Here is a 25,030-nt window from a genome sequence, read left to right on the forward strand (position 1 = left end):
AACAAAAGGCTTCCGATTCCGAAGTATGCGTAAACTTCCTGCGAATCTTTGATGCCGACGTTACACAGCAGAAATGCTTTCGAGATACCAAAGTCTTTCGGGAGGTTAATTTACGTCAATCATCTTGACATGATGGATTTATTATTGGCCTTCTTGGTGCTTGTGTTTCATTTACGGGTCGGAGTCTTTCATCAGCTGTTTCATGCTTATTAGCCTAGAGATCGGCCAGCTGAGGCCTGTTTTAATGTAATGTATGGAGCCAATTAATTTGAAGCGCATTAAGTCGCTGAAAAAGCAGTTCTTTCGAAATAAAATTTTTGGTTTTAAAAATAATTCTTCCTTAAAAATTATCATTAATTATTAAAGTCATTGTGTTTTGAAACGAAAAATTATTTATAAACTTCTATATCCTAACAATATTTTTATTACAGATTGAGTATTGCCTCACTAGTGCTTTCATGGATTTTTTTAACTCCTGCTACTGGTGATGAGGACTCTTTTCAACTGCCGCCGTCATTCATTCAGGGTGAAAGTCCGGAAGGTGAGTTTTTGAACATCATTTTCCATTGAATGTATATAGTTTGTAAATTGAACTGAAAACGTTCTTTACTGTGTAAACTTCAGTCTGACTAACTGTGTTCAAGGAACAGTGTGGACTTACACTATTCTATTAATTAAGTTTTTAAAAATATTTTATCAGCTCGTGCATACGAATGTATTTTTTAAATAGGCTTTAATTCGATTTAATACAAATAATGATTTGTTTAAAGAATCAAGTTTACGTTTTTAAATCAAGAATTTTGTATGGATMATTTCGTTTAGACTTATTCATTACTCTTAGGCAAAGAGCGATTTGTTTTAAGAACTCAATTGTAATGAAGGAATTTTGAGACCCCAAAAATAACCWAACGACTAAAACCAATTATCTCGACTCTTCAGTGTTATATTAATTTATGTTTAAAACTTTCCTTTATTGTTTTTCAGTGAATTTTTACAATTCATATAATCAAATCACCTTTTGCCGTTCACCTTTTGCTGTAATTTATTTAAATATGGAATGTACTGGACACTGGACTATTTATTTGGTTCATGTAGATGGACATTCATCTGAAGTAGTACTGACCACATTTTAAAAGAATTAAGCTGACAGGACTGTTCCTTGATGATGATCGTTCAGGTTGATTGCATTTAAGACGTAAATCGAGGAAGCTATTTATTCGTATTAATAATAGAATGCTGCAGCGTTTTAGTGTTTAATATACGTTTTTTTCACGAATTTGGTATCTACAGTTTACAATCAAAATGAAAAAGACGCAACACTTTCGTTGTGATCCTCCAGAATAGGTTGATTAATTCTTCCATCAATGCTATTTTGTTAGAAGTGAGTGAATTGAATGCCAAAAATATTTTTATTTTACTTGATCTATTAGTTATCAATTTTTTGTATTGTCTCTCAAAACAAAAGGACCAACTGAGAATACGATTTCTAATCTTAGCTGCAAAAAGGGACATTGCATTTTAATTTTCACAATATTCTCCACCAGCCGCATTTCCCGACGGCTTAATGGTGTCTTCTGCGGCTATTAGTAAACTTTCGGGATTTACTTACTGGAACTGGGCCAACGCTTCCATATTATTCTGAACTTGCATGCTCTTTCGGTTATGCATAAACAATATTTAATTTGGCGTCGGGAGCCTCAGTTCATAATGAAACTGTCATAGCCTTTGTTATTCACGAATTTTATATGAAGGGACATTTTCGATCATGTTTTTTTAAATTGAATTTTAATTGAATTTTAATTTTGGTTCGTCGCTTCAGAAACTTAACTTTTTTGAATAAAAGCAGTTCTATTGTAAGGATTTTCATACATTGTTAGACATCGATTCATTCTCGATAAAAGAATATTTGTGGCTAGACATTTTGTTCAGGAATGACTATACGCTATTTTACGTGTTTCGTATGCGCTAAACATAGGTGTATTTCATAAGCATGTATCTGTATACAAGTTTTTCAGTTGCGTTTGTTAATTTAGTGACAGATAATATATTTAATTTATCTATAAAAGTGAACAATCTAACTGAAAATAACGGCCTTGGCAATTTTGTCTTTTAAATCAATCGAAACTTTTATAATGCCAAACAATGTATACAAATTTACTTTATATATCGACTTTGCTCACAACCGCCGTACTGATAAAACTTAGAAATCTTGATAAATATTTTGCCGTGACCACAAATAAGTTAGCTGTTAAAATAGCAAGCTCCAAAAAAGCCATAAAATATATTATTTTACAGCAATGCGGACGTAAAGCTCTTACAAGGTAAATGCAAAGGTAAATATTTTATTCCGTTTGTTCATGCCAATTCTGATAACGAAAATGTTCCCAACGTGTGAAACACAGAGAGCATATTTATTTGTGGTTCTTATTTCATGTTTTCCCTCACCGGCCTACGTACGCTGACAATTCATTTTATGCTTTAGATCCTTTTGGGGTTTTGTACATTTTTCAGTCACGTTTCCTAAATGTCCAATAATTTAATATAAAAACTGACTAAGCACACTCAAAAAGACTTTCAAATTTTTAATACTCGAAAACGAAATATTTTATTAAAAAACTGATTGATTAATGACTATGGAATGAGTACGACAATAGTATGTTTCAGAAGCACCATCAAACTTTACTCATGTCGATTTTCCTTCTTTAAAGTACCTAATGTTTTCCCTGTGAAGTAATAAAGCTGAAAAAGATTATTCTAGTCAACCGTCTTTATTCTTTTATGGTAAACCAACCTTCCAAGTGGTTAAAAATTAATTTCTTTTGGTGTCTTTATGTTAAAGATTTTGAATCTTTCAAATACGAGCGCGTAAAATTGAAAGTCGAAAATATAAAATTGACCGTCCGTTGTTTGTCAATCCTTTGGTTTTATGCAGCTTATAAATATATTTATTAGAATAATGGCGTCGTCCAAGGAGTTGCCAAAATCATTTTATTGTTAAGTTTGTTTGCTTGTTTGCTTGCTTAGTTCCGGGAAAGTGTTATTGCTAATTTGTAGAGCAAGTTTGTGGTTTTATTTATAAGTATACTTTGTTTTGTTCGTGTGGTTGTCAGTAAAAGTTTATTGATGTTATTCTTCCAATACGGATGCTGAGTTAGTAAGCGGGAAATATAATTTAGAAATATTCAAGCAGTTATGAAAGAAGTTACTTCCACATACCACGCAGATATAATATATCAAAGGCAACAATTTATCGTAAATTGCCAGATGCTAGGACAAGTCTCTTTGAAATCGATACAAATAGTTGTTTGAAGTATTTTGAAAAATTTTTAGTTGTGTATTTGTCCTGGCTAAACGGCTATCAGCGGTTGAAAAGACTATGTGATCTGTTCGGTATTTCGTCTTTATATCGAAAAATTACTGAATTTGTCTAACTCCACTTTCTAAAAATTAAGCAAATTTCTGGTTTTCCATATCAGAGGTGTTATGCTAAACCAGTAATATGGATTTAAGTGCACATAATATTACAGTGTAAGAAAGAACAGAAGGAACTTTTATAGGACTATAAAATGATTTAATTGCTACACATACATTGTTATTTCTCTCGATAATTTAGCTGGCTAAAACTAATTGGAAAATTAAGGGCTGGAATCTAATTCAACTAAATTTCAAATGACATTTCAAGGATTAAATAGACTTAGGGCTTTCATGGTTGCTAAAGGAATTACGTAGGTAGTAGTAATTGCCCGTGTATTATGGGCTATCATAAAATCGAATTACGATTATTTCGAAGGAACCTATTGGGGGCTGTATTTCTAGTGAATGCATAAAACATTATGGACTAGTTTTAGGGATAAAATAAGCACAATAGATATAATGTATCATTGAACAATAGAAGGGGATTTCGACGATTCTAACGTTACTTATACTTAAAATGCAAACTAAAAGGTGTAGATTACTACTGATTTTAAATCAGTAACATAGGTCCTACATGCTGCTTGTATTCGTTCGTACAATTTTGTAAGATTTTACTAATTTTTGTTAGGTACGTTTTATAAGCAAAGGAAAACTTAATTTTCGTTTAAAAACACTCTTCCAGAACGAGAGTCCAATTTATATTGGACAGAAGATGAATTTCAGAAGAAAATGACTTGTCGTTTGCTTGTTGCCTTTAGTATCAGGTATAAATATATAAAAATCGGGACAGGATAGCAATGGAACTAGTAGATAAATAAGTCAAATCTGTAATTAAAAAGCCTATCGAAGTACTGCACGAAACAAAAGTAAATTTACGAATTTTCGAAATACTCTCAAGTTTATGGATGTACGTAATTGAAATTTACTTAAAACGTGCCACTAATTTGAGTTAAACTCTATTAAAAAGTGGCTTTAAAAATAATTGTCCGGGGTCAGAAAAGAGGAACACTCGAGTATTTAATAATTTATTTAGGAAACTCAATTATCATCAATTTAAAACTTTACATTCGGGAACGTGATGGATGAGATTAGAATTATTGTCAAAATATGATTTATTGTAATTCATCACATTTTGGATTTTTAAATCTGGCTATTCGAAAGAACTACAAATGGCAAATAATGCCGCAATGTAAACTCACGTTTTAAAAACACAATTTTGCTATTAATTGTTTATAAACACAAAATTTAACGCGATACTATGTTTAAACGGACATTGATACCCAAAACTGAAACGTACGTTTATCCCATCTCTCACTTACAAAGATTGTTTTGAATTTAGAAAAAAAATAAATCACTAAAGTATAGCATAGACGCATCGGTATTAAACCTACGTCTGATCTGATTTAGCAGCACAATGGCTGTAATTGTCGTTTTCAAAAAATCTTAGTTACAATTTTATTCAATAGTTTGAAAGTGTCGTTTCTAAAAACAATTGATTTCCAAATTAATACAACCAATACACATTTTACTTGTAACCGAACATTACCTATGACTTATATACTAATCTTATCTTAAGACCGTATATCTTAAGATAAGAGAAACTCACCAAATCTCTAATGACTATTGGTGAAACTAATGACTAAATCATCATAGCAGAAATGATACTACGTCTTATTTTATAAGAATAGTCGGCATAATTGGCCAAATAATTATACCTTCAGGACACGCAGAACATACTCAGAAATGTCGATAAGGTTGCTAAATTTCCTTCTGTTTTTTTCAGTTTCAAAGTTCACGAACGGATTAAACGAGCGGAAAGTAATTCAGTTCCTAATTAGATCCTGGGCGCTTTGAAAAATCAATTTTCAGGAGAATATGAAAAAGCAAGAAAATTTACATTGCGGAGCAAAACAAACCTACTCTTTTGTAGGCTGAAAATATTTAATCTACATAGCATTCAGTCCCTATGGAAGCTCTTTATAGATCAAACTTGGGTATAAAGTTTGAAATCGTCAGAGCTTTAAATTGTAGTCAAACAGTCACCAGGTATTAATATACGAAAATACTGAACACCTACAAAGTAATGACTAGAAAAACTGGTTCGGCAAAAATAAAAAGTTAATTAACCAAATTATTAACGTGGAGGTACGGGATTTAAATGTGGACTTTGCCATTATCCACGTGAACTTTGCAGGTTTTAGAGAAGTTCATCAATTAGCAACTCGTGCTTCTTTATTAGTCATATGAACTACGAGTAGAATGAAAGTCATGGTTGGCTGAAATAGAGTAATTTGCAACTTTTCTCTATTTACACCAGCAAAATTCGCATGGCTTGCCCATTTCCAGCATATCCCGACCGCAACTTCATCAGACCCAAATGACGTCATTTCTGTTATGATATAATACTTAGAAATGACCAACTCCGCGGCAAATTGTATGCATCCACGGTCACTGAGTCTGCAACTTCATATTTTCCAGTTACCTGTAAATGTGGTGAAATGACTGAATCGCCCCAAACCTGGTAGTTTGGGTTTGGCTCAAAATATAAAACGGGATTTTGCTCGAATAATGCGATATCCGACCTTACCATGCAGGAATTTAATTAGAATTACACCGGCAATTTGGACATTCTTTGAATAGTTAGCTTAATTAATGCAATTACCCAATGCAATTAGAGATGCCGCGCGATTCTCTAAGGATTACATGCATTTTGGGCGCTTCTTAAATCCATTAACAGTAATTTCATTCATAAAACTTTCTTCAAAATGGTTAAAGTTAATTGCTTTTTACGCATGTCACATTTAATACTTGTTTGATTTCGAAAGCTCAAACTAGCATACATGCATTTTCTGATCCAACGTTTTCCTCAATATCAAAACATAATTCACATTTCAAAATTGGATTTCAGATTTATTTGTGCATTTCAAACCGGAATTTTTGGAATCCAGATTTATTTATAGATCATCTTTTAACACTACATTATTACGAGCATTCTCGCGACATATTACTAACAACTCGACAGATGCACACAGTTCTTTAAATAGCAACTAGGAAGCTGGAAAGGCTCAAAATACATGTAATTTAAACTTTTGTTGGTTTTTATTAAATTTAATTAATTCTTGGATTCATTGCTCTCAATAATGAAACAACTGATAAAATAATGAAAATCTTACTTTATTATTTATATTATAGTGACAACAAAAGTGAAATAGGAGCGGCAAAAATGTTCAAGAAAAACGAGGAATTTTCAGTAAAATGAAAATACCCATTTAAGAGAAGCAATAATGAAAAAGTTCAAGTATACCAAAATAGTAAATATAATCAGTTACCAGAGCTTTTATAATTTTTTGTCACTTATTGACTTAAATCTTCTCATCTAATACTGAATGTAATTTAATTGTACTTATATTAAGCGTACCAATATCTGCTGAGATTCTTTTTAGTTCTCCGGAAAGGCGGTATTTAAAAAACTCTGAAACTTTAGTCAGTTCTTATATTATATTGAGTCCAGCAATGAATAACCAATAATCTATTCTAGAAAGAAAAATGTAACCAATGATTTGGGCTAATTTTTGGCTACCTAAATAAACTTTAGTCTAGTCAAAAATAATAAAACATTTTCTTAAACCACTGTAGGCCCTGATAACAGTTCGGTAACAGTTTAGGGTCAGAAAAGTTTTGGAAAACTATAAAGAAGTACAAAATAATAATATTTAATCAGACATGGTAATTTTGTATTAACTAATATTGATGATTTGCATAAGAACGACCGAAAACCCAGTAGCAAAGTTTTGTAAGATCTTTTATTTCAATTTTGCATGGTGCGAGCCTAATCAATTACCAAAAATAGAGCCTAAGCCTTTTATTATTATAAACCCTGTTTTTATATTGATAAATACCATACAATTCGGGTTAAATAAGCAACAAAAATTATAATAAAAAAATGTATTTTAGATAGGTATCTATAATGTGGCAAAACATTAAAGTTCTTGAAAGGAGAACCAAAAAGAAAAAAATGCGGTCCATTCTAGTCCATTGGTTTTGGCTGAAGTGAATCGTATAATTTGATGCAATTGAAATGCTCTATATGCGTGGTCTACATTTCGAAGTTTTATGTTAGGTGCAGTCGACTAGCAACGTGCATCGAAAATTTGTACTCCTCAGGCAAAGTAAGACACGAAACATTTTAATTCTATTTGGTTTCATGTCGGATTATAAGAGGCAGCAAAATATGTGACTGCAAAACACATCTTTTTATGTTAATGTATTATAAGCGGGTCTGGCTGTTTATTCGGAGAATTTGTGCACTTCCTAAGTTTGCTCGAATTAAAAGATTGGGCGATGAATACGAAATAGGGTTGAATGTAGTAGCATGCATAATTTACGTCTAAATTTACAGAAACTGGAGCAGCAGTTTACTTGCTGCACGATGATTTTTAGTTCCAATTTGGTTGTACAAGTAAATGAATGACTATTGTTTTTTGTTCGACTTACTTACACTTTTTTCCAATTAAGAATATGTTAAGCTTTGGAATTATCGGTGTTGTCCATAATTAAACAATGTTTAGCGGCCATTATTAACCAACTTTTTATTTAATCCCAGCAGCAAGCAATATCAATTTAGAGGTGTAATTAAATAGAAAATTAATGTAACACCTACCACGCTGAGTCCAAACAAAACACGCATTTGCATCGAAAAGCGATTAAAGCAAATTGCTTAAATTGATAAAATTAATCTGACTTAATGAACCGATTAGAAGGTGCATTGATTAGCATAATTGCTTGGTCAGTTGGATTAACGATCTAAGAATAGTTCGAGTTAAAAGACTTTAATGTAAATAATTACGCTCTTTTTGAGAAAAGTATCACGATGCGATTGACGTATTTAACAAATTTTGTGACGCATCAAGAATATTATGGATTACATATTTTTTGTTCAATATCATTTTGACCGTAGGATACATTTGCGCATCATGCTGTTGGAAACTTATAAATAAAGCGTAGTCAAGTGAATATCACAACAATTCCTAGAAAAATACCCATTAGTCTTATTAATGGTTATTTTTATGACTACATTTCTTGAAACTACTCTATGCAAAATTCGTTTTGATTTGCAAGTAAATTGCCGTACGGCGCCGATGATTAACAGATAATGTTTAAAGAAACTGTGGCAATAATATTTCATGTAGAAAATGTGGTCACTACATCAATATCGTTTTTAAATTTGCGTTCTTAGTCATTATTGCAGCCTTGTGTTTCTGTAATACTTGCAAATGTAATATAAATTAAGTACAAGTTTGGATTGATTGGCTAACATTGTTGGAAATAATTTTTATTTTTTGACAACAGTTTGTGCTAAAGAGTAGCTAGAATATTTTGCAAACGGTTAAGGTTTCATTGCATTTATATTTTTGGTATTTATTTTTCTGAATCATCCTGCAGCACTTTTAAATCACCCCATTGGTTTATCCAAATTTGCGGTTTCCATAAATTGAAAACAGATTGGATGTACATCCGACACAGTTTCATCAGTCATCAGTTATTCAAATGATGGCCACGAAACTCATGAGCCAGTAAATAAACCATTTCGAAAGCAAATAAATCCTTTCTAAGTTAAAGCAAATCAACTACGTATTGAATTATGAAACAATGAAAGAACGATCAGATCTAAATTAATTTAAAAAATTGTTGTCTAGTTCTATTATTTTGTAGTAAAAACCCGCTATGGATAATTGCATTGAAAAGGAAGTCGAAACATGCAATATAGAATAACTTAAATAATTCAAACAACGTTTAAACACATTTAAATTACATCAAGAACCCATTTATTCTTCATGGACAACTTTTTAATAATTCAAAAATTGCCTTCTTGTTACGATCTGCAAACTATTTAAACATAAGAGCAACTGTGGTGGCCCACTTTTTTACGCTGCCGTTCAGCCGGCCTATTTTACAAAAATAAAACGAAACAGCCCTCCTAGGAGATATTTCCCAGTTCAGCTATTTAGGCAAAGATTTATAACACTTTCCTCGTCGACGATTTTGTCATCTTGTGGCAAAGCCGCGCGAAATAAAGAAATAAAACTTAAACGCACTTCATCAAGAATTATAGTTGAGTCGTGTAAGGGAGTAATATTAAGACAAATGTGTGGAAATAATGCGCCACTGCGAAACCCTGAACTTTCCCTTTATTGGGAACATACGAAAACCGGATATTGCTTCAAATATTTCCCTTTATATGGAGCTAAACTAGTGGCATTTTTATCGCCAGTTGTCCACTTCAAGTAGAATATAATTTAAACGGAAATGGCGACGCTTTCAAAGTACAACAATTGCTTGCAATTTCAAGCACTTTCTAAATTCAGCACCATTTAGCATAGTCATTACCAAATATTAACTGGGTTCTGTTATGCAGATTCCAACTCCATAACAAAAGCCTGCTCGAAAAACGTTCTTTATCAGCCTTTTGTTCCAACGAGGATTAAAAACTGCACAGACCTCTAAAGAATTCAGGTCTTATCTGATGCGCTTTATGTAAATTTTTACTGCCCAAGACTGAATGGCTTATGTTAATTATCTCGCAAAATAAAACAAAACGCCCCTTTTAGTTTAACTTTTAAAGCTCTTGCGTGTTTGGTCTTTCAAACGGGGAAAATCTCTTATTTTACGAACGGACAGCTTTATTATGGGCGATTGAATTTCTAACGACAAAGGCAATAAATTCGCTTAATATGACAAGGTATTTGTAAAATGTTTAGCGATCGCACATAATGTTAAAGGCCAACATTTTCGTGGACTTTTTAATGCCTCTTTTAATTGATTATCCCTTCTGCGAATTTCCGTTCATATAATGTTTTATTGGTACAATCAGTTAAGACTATTTTAAAGCATTTAAGAGGGAATTAAGTGCTATGTAAATTATAAATGATACCATTTATTTGGCGATTTCTATGTTTGTAGCTTGAATTGTTCACTAACTTTGCCAAAGAATCTAAACCCCACAAGCTATAAAAGAAAGACTTTAGTATAATTTTCAAAGTAGTCTGCTACATTCCCAATAAAAGCCAAAAAGAAAGGATGTCTTAATATGCCTCTGGGGAAATATCTTATTTCGTAATAAATCCTTTGGAATTGCGAATTTTTTCAGAGCGACTTGACTACACGAGCGTTAAAACTCTTTTCTTCAAAGGCAAATGTATGTTATATCAAAAGCGACGTTTTAATAGATAACTGCTAACTGTAAGTGAATCTATTGAACTAAATTGCAATACGCAGAAAAATTGGTTAATGAATGCTGCTCAAAACAGTTTACAGAAATTTAAATCTAAATACGCATGGCGAACTATGAATTCGAAGTTTCGTTCAAAACCTAATGCTGTAAACCAAAAACAAATTAACATTTAAATCAGAATTTGAAAGGCTCAATAATGAATCAAATGAGATTTGCGGATATAATGCCACAAGTGTACTAATAATAGGCGTAAATATTGAAAAGCGTGTTTCATGAAAAACCCTGTGAATAAATTATGTTTTAACGTTGAAAGAAGTATATAAATTAAGCTTGGCCGCCAAAAGGATACTCATTAAAGATGCACATTGAGCAGCTTGCGATTGCTTTTATGTATGAAACCGTTTATGAAAACGGATTATTATAATGTATCTTAAACATGCTGGGTGCACACCCTAATGTATTTTCCAGACTCAATCAGAATATTTGATGTCGAAGTCAGTACAGATGGGCAAATATGCTACCTTTTTTATATAATCTATAAAAGTCAACATATTTAAATTAAATGAAAATATTTGAAAATAGCTAAAGAGAAATTAATAGTATGGCAGTTCTATCTACATCACTTTCAATGATTATAGTCGGATTTAAGAAACGATTCAATCTACAAAGTCCGTCCGGAATGATTTATAACATTTCAATGCGAACAATTTCGTTTTACAACTATGAACAGAATTGAATTGCATTTATATCTGAAGCTAATTCAACTGAGAAAGTGAATTTTGTAATAATTGGGGTAATTTGTTATATGACAGGCCGGCTTGTCTGCTAAACTATTTAATTTATAAAATCTAATATTTAAGAGTATAATTAATTCTAGAAAGTTATAATAGTCGGAATCTTGTAAGAGTGAGTCTAAAAAATATTAATCCGAAGTCCGAGCCATGCAAACACTAAGGAAACCCTCCTCGGAACTAAATTGAGTCCCGTAAGCCTTCAAATATTTACATGCAAAGTGTTAGTTAGCAACTTATGGAAAGAGAGTGAATTCGGATTGTATTAAAATTCACATGTGATTACTCAGTGATATAATGAAATTGGGCAATAATTAAACTAAACAAAACAAAAAAACGTGATAGAGCAGGCAGATTTATTTAATTATTGGTAGGTACCAAAATTATCCGGTAAAGTCGTTATTTATTTTATCTGTTTCTGCTTTGTGATAGTCATTTTGTGGAATAAATTGGTATTTAATCAGAATAAAGATCAATATTCGCATAATAAAAGACCTACAATTATTTCGGTCATAACTCCAAAGAGTATGATACACATGTTGTTTTTTACGTTCGGTATCAAATAGTTTTAAGTCTGGAACTTCAACTGAACTATTGAGTAATTATGTAGAACTGTAATGAGTTGGAGACTCTTTTAATATCTGGATGCTTTGAAGTCACATTTTTACACTCAAGGACATGAATTCATCATTTATTATTGACTGCATTAATTATGATCAAATTGTAAACTTCTCAATGACTAGACACTCGCATGAATCGAACTTTCTTGGATGATCCATAATGGATCAGTTTATCCTAAAAGTGAATATAACATTCTGGGTCTGTTCTAATTGAGCATTTAAGCCTTATTGGAAAACTTCTATAAAACTACGACATTATCTTGATTTTGATCCCTCATCTAAATGGAAATTGCGTAAATTGGATCCCATGTTCCAACAAATAACTATTCCGAAGGTAAGTGAAAGGGTGAACCGGATTACGTTTGAAAATGGATATGTGCCATTAAACGCTGGAAGCCTGAAACAGTATGAGCGAGGTCCACAAGATATACTGGATATCAGCTGAAATGGGTTTTACTTACTTTTGATATTGACCAGGAAAATCCTCTATGACCAAATTTAACTGTTATTGGAATAGTGAAATCGTGAGTTGTTCCCTTGCGTATATGCATTATTCAGTTTCAGTTGGATTTTACTGCTTAAATCCGATAACAATATTATTTTAGTAAAAAACGCAGAAAACGGATAGTAGATTATTCAGCTTGGAATTTCAACACAATAAATTACATTTTTCCTCATTTTCCATTTACTGAGGACATTGGCGGAAAAATTCCTTCGTCACGAGTAGTGCTGCATGTTAAGGGCTTATATTATTAATTAAGATTGAGATCGGCATCTTTTTTTTGGGCTGGGATTTCGACTGAGTGGTCTATATGTTTTTGGTTCTCTGTACGTAAATTTCGAAGTTTTCTTTACCGTTTTTTTTTGCGTTTCATCAGAGGTTATTTCATGAGCTCAGCAGACTCATCGAATAAACAAATATACCTTGAAACAGTATATGCAATGAACCTTTGATTGTGATTAAATGTTGTGTGTTTAAATCGATTATATACGTGTACACTCACTAGATTAGATCATTTCCCACTTCAATGAGCATATCACTGATAATTTAACATCTGCAGTCAATTTTCAGTACGATGCCCATTATTAAGCCAATTTAAGCTTTTCATTGGTACTTTATGATCCAATCGTATATTTTATATTTTTATCACATAGGGGATAATTGCGCTTTAGTGTCGGAGCGTTCTTTAATCAAGCCATTTATAGGCTATATAATCTGATACCAGTCAATTTTCTAAGTAACGGTTTTATTTATTTTGCTGTTTATCTTTATAAATGTCTCGTAAGTACTTGCAACGCATACACATGACTCAATTAACACTTGCATGCTATCAAGTTTCAAATATTTGAGTAGAAAGGACCCATAAAAACTTTTAATGGTGCGGGTTGTAAAGTAGTACTTGTTTTGATTATGCGTTTTGTTTTTATTTTGTATATGGTGTACTATAAATTATAATTTTCGTACTGTTTATACTTATTCTTTATAGCACCAAATCTTTCAGCGGTTTTCAGGGTCTCTTAATTAGTGTGTAACACTCTAAGTTATACAGTGTTATAGGTATACAACTGTAAAGTCTTGGAAACAAGCAATATTTTCAAATAACGCTTTTTAGAAATTTCGAAACGAGAAAGTTTAAACAATTTGTGGCTAAACCTCTAAAATTATATGTAAAAGGTAATAATGATGATCAAATTCAGCTTAATGTAAGTGATATACATTTATATTTTTACTTACAATCAAGTATGTAAGAAAATGAAATGTATAGAAAAATACAGAGTTTGTTCAAATGAAAAAACTACACATTTATCCAAATATAAAATACATGAAGTGAAGCGGGAAGTGATACGGAAGAAACGAAAGCCTAAAAACTGTTATTTTAAAATCAAAAATAAAATCACGCAAATTGTAGCAGTCTACATATAATAAAGAAATCGAAAGACTATAAGAAGCAAACTCATAAATTACTTAAATACTGTTTTGAATATTATCTATTTTTATATCCCATTAATATAATTGCCCCTTATCGAAAACGCGTGATTGGAAATATTCACTCACGATCAAATAGTCAATCAAATATATTTAAAACAAAATTAGCACACTAACGCTTAAAAGATCGCACACACAAAATACCCAAAACACTTCTACAAATATGAATTTCTTCTTTTCCTAGTGGGGGAAGTGATTGCCCATCGATTGCAGTGGCCTGTTTAATGTTAACTACCATGTCAAGATTTTAATTATGTTTATTCAATTAAAAGCCCCAAACCGGAATTACAACACAATAAGCTATAAATTTAAATATAGAAGAATGCTCGTCACGGCTAATGCTATATTTAAATTTGGTAATTTTAAGTCCACCCACGATCATTTCGCAAAATAATTAAAACCTCCCATGTCGATTTGGTTCCTACTACATCCTTGCGGGCATGCATGTAATTTTTGTGAACTGCTTTGCCGCATATTAAACAAAAGGAACCAGACGTTCGGCTCGAATTATTTTTACGCATATTTCAATGCATATAGCTGTATATATATATTAACAGCTGCAGGACAATAACGTTCAATATTTTATAATAGTGATATACAGGGTGTCCTGTAAGCACATGATCAAAAAGATACTGCGATATTTTTTGCATCTAAATAAGATTATCTGACCTAACTTTTATTAACAAAAAATGTCTGGATCCTCTGCTATTGATGGTTAAAGTTCTTCAAAAAAATGATCTTCTTTGAAATATCGGGAGAATGGTACGATGGAAGGATAATACATTTCCTGCCTTTACAGATTATATAGCGATCGTCCTGATGAGCGAAATTGGACCTTGTTGTAACACCAATTATAATTTCTTTGCATAAATGCAATTGAAATTTATTTCGATGTTCTAAAACAGTATTATGACCCAGGCAACATTTCAGTTTAACTAACCAGATGCAAAACGTTAGGCTCCTTGGTGTCGACGCCTAAACTTTCTTGAACTTTCCATCCTCTTGTTATCCACATGAAAAAAAGACACTTCTGAATAGTTGAATTATAAATTAATTTGAGAAAATAAATACAGAAAATTTTGTTGGCCGATAGAAGGAACTAGCTAAATAATGTTCTTGATTTAATTGCGTTTTAATATGAAATGTATTTTATTTCCGATATGTAAGATTCGCCATTTTTTAACCAGTTTTAAAATGAACTTTCTTAGCAAAACCTCTAAACTTCCTTAACGCTAGTGCACAAAGTTGGCTATCCGCAAAGTTTTAAAATACATTTTTAAATAAAAGAAACTTAATATGAATTGCAGATTTGCAGCTCTCCAAAGACACAAACTACGTCTTCCAGGCTATCAAGCATGTCCAGTCATTTCGTCGTTTACGTTCTATATTGAAATCAATTAATCCGCGTCAATTTGACTATTACTGAAAAATTATCCGTGATCATTATGTGGGATCTCACTTATCCGCAGGCACAGCTCAATTTTATATTTTAAAAGCTTCTGCCATTAGAGTTTCCAATTATGTAGATTAGCTAACCTGAAGAAATGTATAAAAAGAAAGCACGTTTAAGTCGAAAACAAGTATGTTGGACAAAATTGCTATCCAACCGAACTGCATAAAGAATTTCTAATCCAATTATGTAAATGCAGCTGTTAGTTAACGGTATTTAGTTTTAAGGCAATCCGGTTACATCGACGGTATGATATACTCCATTTAGGACCCACGAATCGTCAGTGAGTGAAAACCTAATTAAGAGTCTCTCATAATAATTTGTACAAAAATTAATTTTCTCAGGGCTTACTTCAGCCTAATAATTACTATTATTATCACCACACATTCCACTTCAAGCAATTACTTCGAACTGGAATAAATTGCTTACTGGGATACTATAGAAGAGTTACCAGCTGCATAATTCAATATTCCGTTAATAGGAGTGAAATTTCATTAAAAACGAACAGTTGCTCTCAAAGAAAATTATCTATTTCTGTCAAGTAATGATTCAATTTTATACAAAGGTCTATTATTAGACAATCCTCATATTGATAAACATATAAGCAAAGGCATGCTTACAAAAAAGGTTCCTAACCATAACCAGTTATTAAAATAAAAACTCCACCACTGTTAATAAATAAACAGTTAAAAAAAGAGGAAAATTACTCGACAGTTTCTGGGCTATTAAGGAATTATTATTGGATTGTGTCTATCCACATTTCGATCGACAGAGTCTAGTTATACTTATATAGATTATAGATAGAAGAAATTTATATTGCTACGAATTTACGCTGTGACACGTTGTTAATAAAATCCCGAAAATCCTGAAAACGTTACAGCACACATTAGTAAATAAAGTTAACATACAGGGTTATTCAAATTTTCTGCAACAAAACAAAACATTTCATCAGGTATAGAAGATATCCATTTTCTATTTATTCTAATAGCCATGTCCATTACTCTATCCCCTATGTATTATTACATACCAACGTCTAAGTGTCCCAAATAAGCTTTGGAAATAGCTTCCTACTTCGTCCATAAAGAATACATTAAATATGTCATTCCCAACTCTTGGGAAAACCGCAGGCAAACTTTCTGCATCACCGCTCGTGTTTCTGGCCATAAAACAAATTGAATAGAATTCGTACTGTTTGTAAATGTCCTGCATTACCTGTAAACTTGAATTCAGCTCAGTTGGGAAATTCTTTAATTTCTAATATTAAGTGAAAATATGGCGTGGGAAATATAAACAAGAAAAAATCTCCCAAATGAAATTTTTCAGCACATTTACATAAAGCAACCGCTTGGTGTGGGTAGATTCACAACACGTGTCCGATATGTTTCTTTGATAAATATGCAGTAAATAAAATCGGATTTATTATTGAAAAATGGCATCCGGCAGCTGGTAAAGCATCTAAGTCAGAAGTGAGAATAGCACTTTCCGATTGTTGTATTAGGATTGTCTGCCGGCAGCTCAAACCGGCTTTTCGCACAATCATCAGCGCTACACATGCAGGAAAAATGGAACTTTATGGAAATCTCGAACTTTCCGTGAAATTGAATGATCTAAATATTTTATAAGTGAAAGAAATTGCAAAACGTATATGCATAAGAGATTCTCTGTCGGAATCCTAGTAAGTAATATAGAATTTCTCTAAGAAGCTACATTTTGTTAATAGTTTATTATTGGGAAACTTAAAAACAAAGTTATAAGGCATCCTATTGAATTCTAGACTAGTGTTCTTGAAATTCCAAGAAGCAATTCTTTAAAATTTAAAAAATTTCATTGAAATACTCCTTATATCCCTTCCTAGAATAGCGCTTCTTTTCTGGCGCCTATTATTCTATAGCCCTGGACGATTGCTTAAACTATTTGATACCTACGATACAGATAATACCATTTACTTATAGAAAACGTAATTAAGTATTATTTTGTCTCAGTGTATTATGTACAGCTACTTTTTGCCCTTAATCCGAGATCGGAGAAAATATTCGCCCCGTTACTTGTGTTTTTGGCACACAATAAGCTACTTAATAATGTATTCCTCAAATACTGAAACAGCAGTTAATATTTCATACTTGCAGCTCACTTTGAAGCATGTTTATTCGTTTGCTCATTACTTCGCTTTGAAGCAAACATAATGTTGAAGTAACCACTGAAACGAAAATAGAACATGCCAATAACAGCGACAAATGCATTTGGAGGAGTTGAATTGTCTGCAAGCCGATTATATGTCGCACAGGGGCTTTTGCTGACACATATTTAAAAAGTTAATTAAGTGGAATAATTAATGTTGATATTAAGCTCGAGAAAAAAGAGTGCTGCCATAAACCTACCTTCTCAGAAAGGGGTTTTACCGTCATATCAGAGTATCCACTTCAACGCACAGTTAATTTATTATTAATCTTTAAAACAGGGCATCGTACTTTTACGAAGCTGATTTCATGAAAGAAATTTAAAAGTCTGAGTGATGTCGCGGCTCTTGATGTACTTTTTTGTAGATTATGCAGCTAACATACATACAGTCAAAGTGGTTCTTTTGAAGCTTTAGAATTGCCAACTGATCAGCGTTTAAATTATGACCTAAAGACCTGTGAAAAAACCTAAAGTTTATCAGATTCTGTGTTCGATATTAGATAACTTTGTTGTGAATAGCAAACCTCTACCGAGATTAAATTATTTCATGACCTGAATCGCAAATTACTTACTAAACCATCACCTTTAAATTCGTGACTTTCTGCAACTGACTGACTTTTCTCATTCATGATAACTTTATGTTGAGATTGTGTAACTGGTAGCCGATAGTAATAAATATATTTAACCACAAGCAACTGTAAGAATATTATCACCCACACAAGAATGAATATAATTGTTGAATAGTGTAGATCCTTAAAATTAATTCCCTGCTCTCAACTGAACTAACAAGTTTATTGTTTACTAATGGCGAATGGAAATATTTTTGTGCAAATACTTTGCAATAACAAGAGTGAAGTGAGAGTCTCATGTTGAACTTCTTTGCCTTTCGGTGCCGCATCAGGCCGATATTGGTAAGTTTCAGCTGAACTTATCAACAGATTTTGTTATAATCGGTTATAATACGTATGTATGTAATACATGTATTTACGTTGGTGAAGCTTTGAATATGTATATTTGAGCCAAACTTGCACCAGAAAAACCAACTGCGTCCCCAAAGCCAAAATGTTCCGTGTGTTCCTTCACATCATTTTTAATATGCGACGAGAAAATGTTCTTTTTAACTTAAATTTTCCATAATGTATTCACCATTCACTTCTTTATAGCTGCTGGCATGTTTCTATTTATTTTCTTTTAGCCTATTTGTAGAGTACAGTAAGTACAGTAACATATATTTCATTAAAAAATTCTCATACGTTCGCGAAATTGTTGTTCGTTTTAATTTTCTTTGCGCTCTTCTTTATATTTTAGATTTTGCTCACGTTTGAAACAGTGAAATTCCTCTGATGCTGTTGCTCCTCAATCCGGATTGAAGAGTTTATCATTATATTGAAATTCGATTTAATTTCGACCCATAAATATTTTGAAAATAAAGTAGTCTTAATTGAAATACACTCTAATTATATCTAATGTAGCGGGATATGTATCACTAAAAGTTGAAAAAAAATTATTACAATAATTGAAAGTAATTTTGAACTTAGAATAAAAATAGTTTTCTAAATCGGAACCACTCAGGCAATTAAAGGTTAGTTACAAGTTAGTGACTTCGGACAGCCAAGCAGGAATCGACGAAACATAGAATTACTAGTAATGATTCAAAACAATTATGTTAAAATTAAAGTCATCAGAGCTAATTGATCATAATTTGAAAAAAGCTAACAATTTAAGTGATTATAAGGTAAACATTTAAAAATCTACACAGAACCACGAAAAAATATGTATTTTGGACGGAGGGGTTGTGGTCTTTTTTATGTAAGCACGTACTTTGAAGTTTCTCTCGTCTTTGGTGGTTTACAGACTGATCGAGAAACTTTTAAACCCTTTTGCAGCCCCGAACTTAAATGCATTGAAGCAACAGCGATCCTAAACAAAGTATTTCTGAAACTGTTTCTTCAAAGTTTCATGTTGTCTAATAGGTATCTCATATAAAAGCAGCCGGTGATTTAATGGGTTTTTATCGAGAGCTACTGCCTCCAAGAAGTGAATGTGTTTGGTTACAACTTAGTGCTACTCGCTAACTATGCTGATGTTGCTCAAACGGTTTACGCAACAATTTCATTTGAATAATAATAGAAAACCATTAAACTGTGGCCTAGAACGTTAAATCCCTATTTGAATCAATTAAATTAAGGACGGTATTATACACAAGTAACTACCATTATAATGCAGAACCTTATTTCACTCAAAGCAATCACATAATCACTGTGTTTATATAAATAATAGCATTCAAGTTATTTCCAATTATGCAGATTAGCTATACTGAAGTAGCGTATTTATGGAAATCTTGTTGAACTGAGAAACAACTAAGTTAAACATAATTACCATATAGTTAAAGTCTATAAAGAATTTCTAATCTAATTATGTAAATCACGTTGTTAACTAAATGTTTTAAGTGTTTAATGTGATCTTATTAAATTGATTGAAAATATTGTACATGATTATTCGGTAGAAGAACTAGTAGATCGTAGGACATTATTCAATTCAACGATGTATGCAATTAATTTTAGGTTGAAGCTTTAGGAATTTGTCTTGAATTGCTTTCAAAACAATTTCCGCAGTGTAGTACAATTTCTGCAAAGTATAAAAAGAAAACATTTCGACTTGTTTACTAGAAAGTATAATTTGAGCTTTACTACTAAGAAAGAAACATGATACAATAATTCAATGGCAATTCAGAAGCGTATAAGCTAAATATTATAGAGAAAACGATGAAGAAAAATCACCCTTTCAATATATTTTGAACAAAAAAAAAGCCGGGTTTCATCCTGGCAGATCATGTTTGGCCGCTATAAACGTTGTCAGCCCTTCATTTGTGGTTAGTTTTTAAGATGTACTCTTAAAACATATCACACTTACAAAGTTTGCGTTTTGAGACTCTCAATCGATTAAATATCCTACATGATATACTTGCGAGCGAATGATGGCGCCTTAGAATTTGCTAATTGCAACAAATTTATTAGACGAAGAAAATAAAAGTTGACACTGCAAATACCCAAAAACAGTTTTCCCAATTAAAGGTTTTGCGCATATTTTTTTTAACCTCGTACGGTTGTGTCAACTCTCTTAGATGAGAATCTACCATTTTTTATCACTTTTTTTGCCATTAAACGAAAATACGCCAGACCAAAATGTATATCTGTAAAGCATAAAATCGCAGCGTACGTCTGTCTGTGACCACAAATAACCGTACTTCTGTAACATGTAATGGATAGACAGATATCTAAGTAAATGAGAGCGAGATGAAGGAAAATAAGATTCTAAACATTAGGGTGATTTCGTGCTGAGGCATTTATTTGCAAATTACATAAGGTTGGTACTCGTTGCATCAACGCGATAAATTCCCTATGAACTTACGTCCAAAAATGTATCGCTTTTAATATATAATTTTTTGAGATAGTTTACAAATCAATGATTTTCAAAGAGCAAAAGGTGAATGGCCGACAAGCTGGCAGAGGTCACTTTCAACCGTTCTTAACTTTTTTGCAAACAAATTGATGTTGTTAATGTTACTGAAATTTTCATTTGCGTTTTCACACAAAAAATGCCATGAAAAAATCGATCTTTATCTCTCATTTTGAATTCCGGCCCAGCGTACCCAAAACCAAAAACTGTATATTTCCTCCGATTAGTTTTGAAACCGTCTCCGACTGAAAGGCCTTAAAGCACAGCTTAAATATCCTATGATATATAAGCTGTGCTTAAAGTATATAATTTCATGTGGCAATTTTGCCGTCTGCCAAAAAAAAAGTGTGAATGCCAATTTGTATTTCTTGAAATAAACCTTTATCAAAATTGACAATGAAAGCAAAATACGACATTTACATCAATCTTTTGCTATAAAAAAAAGATTGATGTAAACGTCGTATTTACATCAATCAAGTTTACGGTAATCCCAATAATTGTGAACCAATGAACATGAATCAAAACTTCTAATTAATGAATTACTTTATTCGAACCAGTATTCTTGGTTAAGGTCAGATTCTTGGTTAATCCTAAGTATCAAGTTAATATGTTTTTTTTATTTAAATCGCTCGGAGTAAAGAGACCCAACTATAATGTAGTAATACAGTAAAAACGATAGTTAATCATGCAAAAATCGTTCCAATTTTGAGTATATTTAAAGCAACTAAGGTGCCTAGTCGTAGAACTACGGACTCTATTTAGTGCTAATCGGACCCTAATAACTACGAAAAATGCTATCAATTTTCAAATAAATCATTGAAGATATTTTTTCTTTATTTAGATGTAATTACAGAAGTATAGCAAAAAGTCACATTTTCTATCCGGGAAATGAGTTTCTTCACTTTTCTTAAGTTGTTTAGAGACTTCTTTTTAAATCCCCTGTATCTGAACGCCCCATACTTATATAATTTTTCTTCGAAAGGTTATTTCCCTACATCAATTTCGAATATACCGTAACCACCACAAGGCTAGTCCCGATTTGGCATTATATTGTAAAAGACATGGGCTAAGCCCTAAAGGTTGCGGTCCTACAGAAAGGGACTAAAGAGCATATTTAATGTATTTCGTAACGGGCAAATAACAGAGATATTTCAACAAATGTGTTTGAACATCCCAGTTTCGAGTTTTGGGTAAACTGATGAAATATTCGCAATAGGGTTAGATAGTTTAACAAATAGAACAGTCGACCTCAAAAAGTCGATGAAATTAATTCGAAATGCTTTTGCTTCGGAATTTGCATAACTAAAGCATTAGAATGTCTGAATGTGAAGTACGGGTATAAACAATTAGGGATTAATGCGTCCGATGAGTACATTTTTATAGTCAAACGAAAGGGGCGTATTCCGTAAAATTAACATGAAACCACCTGCTGGTTTATGGAAATATTTGAATTTTTCCAGGATGCAAGGGTTAAGTACATTTATATATTATACAAGCAAACGACTTTCGGATTCAAGTCAGCATTCACTTGAAAAACAGAATAAAAAGATTAAAAAATAGTTCTTAAATAATGTGAATTTAAATGAACCATTCAACCCCAATTTTGCTTAAATACACAGCAGAACTATTCTTTGAGTGTCTAAACCATAAAGGCACGTCTCTCAATACAAAAATCCTAAAACTTCCTAGAACCTGATTGGAAAACACGACTATTCCATTTTTTCTACATCAATTGGCATCATTAAGTACGGATGGTCGACCCGGATGGAAAAAGTAATTCAATTTTCTAATGGAGAAGCCTTACCGTTTCCAAAGTTTATTACACACTAAAATAAGAATAATAAAAAATCCTACATAGTATGCAACTGCTCATCTTAAGAGCCAATTTGCTGTATTTTCTTAAAAAATACACCTGATCTAAAACTTTGTACGACTAACGAAAGGTCGCCTAAAGCCGAGTAATCCATTTGTACCATATATATGATGAAATAAAAGGTATTTTGCAAATAGAGGAAACTGAAGCAGTTATCAGTTGAGTAACGTAAATACCCATAAGAAGATAACGGGGAGTTATATACCTGCCAAATTATACTTTCAGGGCGAAGTTGTTACTACTTTTATTAACTAATTTGACTTTGTTTTACTCAATTGGTTTTACGATGTTGGTAGTTGTTTTCAAACTATTCTATCAGAACAAAATCGCAGTTATTCCGGATTTCCCCACTGAATAAACCTTCTCAATATTCCAGCCAATTCAGTTCGATCTAATCTGATTAATTAATTTCGAAGTATCGCCTTGCTTCTTGCGTCGATGGCAATAAACATTAGAAGCATATCTCGAGGAGCTTGTCAACTACTGGCTGAATTTCTAATAAACCTTAGTTCTATGCATAAAAAGTGTTATTATGTCCGTTGTCAAGCTTTGTCGCTTCTCTACCATAGAGTTGACTAGGTTCATTACAAAAGGAAATTAATAAAGGCCTAAATATCTTTGAATTGTTTTGCGTTCACATATATTTCATTCTGGTGACTTTGAACTACACACCACATGAAATCGTATTGATTACGTAGAAAGAAAAGTGACCCATTATTTAGCAGTAGTTCATGAAAGGACAATTTTCAGAGGAAGAACTTTCTAACTTTTGCTAATACGTTTTCACTTACCTTACGTGTGGTCGCGAATGAACTGGTTTCAAAGCTGATAATCTCTAATCAAAGTAAAAAACTTTAATGAAGACGTCAGTGTCCGTATACATGTATATCGACATGAAAGGTTTTCAAGCGAACTAATAATATCTGGAATCAAGAAAAACTCACTTTTTATTTCACTCTCAAATTGTCCCGCCGGAAGCAATGGAGTTTTTTCCTGATTCCAAATATTATTAGTTCGCATAGCCGCAAAACAAGCCTTCAAAATAAGAAATTTTATAAAGCTTACAACATATTAGGTTGTAAGTAATGTTTCGTTCTCAAGACCTCAATTTCGCTTTATCAGATACTGCTCATTTATGCAATTAATCATGATTTAATCATCTGACTTTACACATATTGCATATTTTTATTAAACGATCTGAGAGCGAATTCACTTTATTTGCAAACCAGTCTAAGATTGCTCATTTTCATGTCAAATCCTTTAACACGCAAACACATTTGACTTGGTATTTCGCCTCTTTAAACATTCACGTTTTCTGACAGTGAAAAACGTTAAATTAAATTTGCAAAAACGAAATCACAACTTAAATGCCAACATAAATTCCTTGTTAACAACTGCCGACAAAAAACATCTAAATTTCAAAGGACTTATCAGCTTTTTTGAAGAAGGCGACTTTCTTGTTTCAGTTTACCAGTTTGTATAAGATAAAATGTTATTTGCTGTGCGGTTGAGAAACAATTCCATATAAATTTCCTTTCGTACAAAAGTTTAAATTTGCCTGACAGAGGAGCCAGTTTTTTTGGTCAATTGATAGAATGACACAACTTGGAGAGAAACTTGCCAAGTCTGCAAGAGTGAATTTTTTTGTGAACGTTGCCTTTTTGTTAATAGAAAATAACAGTTATTTAAAATATTATTAGAAATATTAGTTCTCGAGATGTTAAACATGAACCAATTATTTTCTCGCTTCAGACAGATCAAGGGTGTGAATTTTCTAACATTTAAAAAATCATTCTATTTGAATTAAAGGAGGCTTAATAACAAAATAAGAACACGTTGATGATTTCAAAAATTTGTTGTGAGTCGGATTTTTAAATTTTTCAATATTAATTAGGTGATCCAAACTAAGGAAATGTATTCTGCAATAACTTTTCGTGTAAGGCAAACATTAACTAACTGAGTTCGGCATGGACTATAGAAAGAATAATTTTGTATGTTTTATACTAATTGTTGAAGATTGAATTTTT

The 25,030-nt window shown here is 32.2% G+C and overlaps 1 long non-coding RNA gene across 1 annotated transcript in view; it reads right to left on the reverse strand.

Moving 5' to 3' along the window:
* The window catches only part of LOC125505388, a 101,208-nt gene extending 77,371 nt beyond the window's left edge, over positions 1-23,837 (reverse strand). The window contains exon 1 of the long non-coding RNA XR_007282144.1: positions 23,795-23,837. This is a non-coding gene — a long non-coding RNA (uncharacterized LOC125505388). The remainder of the gene's footprint in view (positions 1-23,794) is intronic.
* Positions 23,838-25,030: the final 1,193 nt, after the last annotated feature.

Source organism: Dendroctonus ponderosae, unplaced genomic scaffold (genome assembly GCF_020466585.1).
Source record: "Dendroctonus ponderosae isolate FM_Combo_2020 unplaced genomic scaffold, Dpon_F_20191213v2 Dpon_F_20191213_8, whole genome shotgun sequence".
Classification (NCBI taxonomy): domain Eukaryota; kingdom Metazoa; phylum Arthropoda; class Insecta; order Coleoptera; family Curculionidae; genus Dendroctonus; species Dendroctonus ponderosae.